Here is a 533-nt window from a genome sequence, read left to right as displayed (position 1 = left end):
TTACACAAGATCTTATTAACTACTTAAGGAATCAAATATAACTTTTATTATAGAAAAGTGCACATGTAATAGACACATTATATATTACCTTACCAGATTCAAGGAATATAGTTCCATATTCACCAACAACTCCAAGCAATATAATCTTAAGATGTGTCTTGTCCTGGCTTTGATGGATGACTTTGTGTAAGTAACAAGTCTTTAGCATGTTTTCACTTCTTTCATTTTTGTATCTGCAGTATGTCATTCAATTCAATTATGCCACTTTTTAAATAAAGAGGTATGATGAAATGGCATACGTGAACATGTTTTTGAATATATGGATTGTGATTTGTGTTGTGACTATGAGACATTGTTCGTCTTAGTAATTTTGTTCTTCTAAGGTCCCATATGCAGAAACATTTTTTTTCTGCAACTGTTCAACAGAGCAATATATTTGTTTTAACTACTTGACATCCAATCCAAGGAAAATTATGGGTAGAAGAAATCAACTTTTCTGTTGATGTCCCAATTCTGCAAGCAATAGATAATTT

Source organism: Lupinus angustifolius, chromosome LG11 (assembly GCF_001865875.1).
Source record: "Lupinus angustifolius cultivar Tanjil chromosome LG11, LupAngTanjil_v1.0, whole genome shotgun sequence".
Taxonomy (NCBI): Eukaryota; Viridiplantae; Streptophyta; class Magnoliopsida; order Fabales; family Fabaceae; genus Lupinus; species Lupinus angustifolius.
This window is presented reverse-complemented; position numbering follows the sequence as displayed.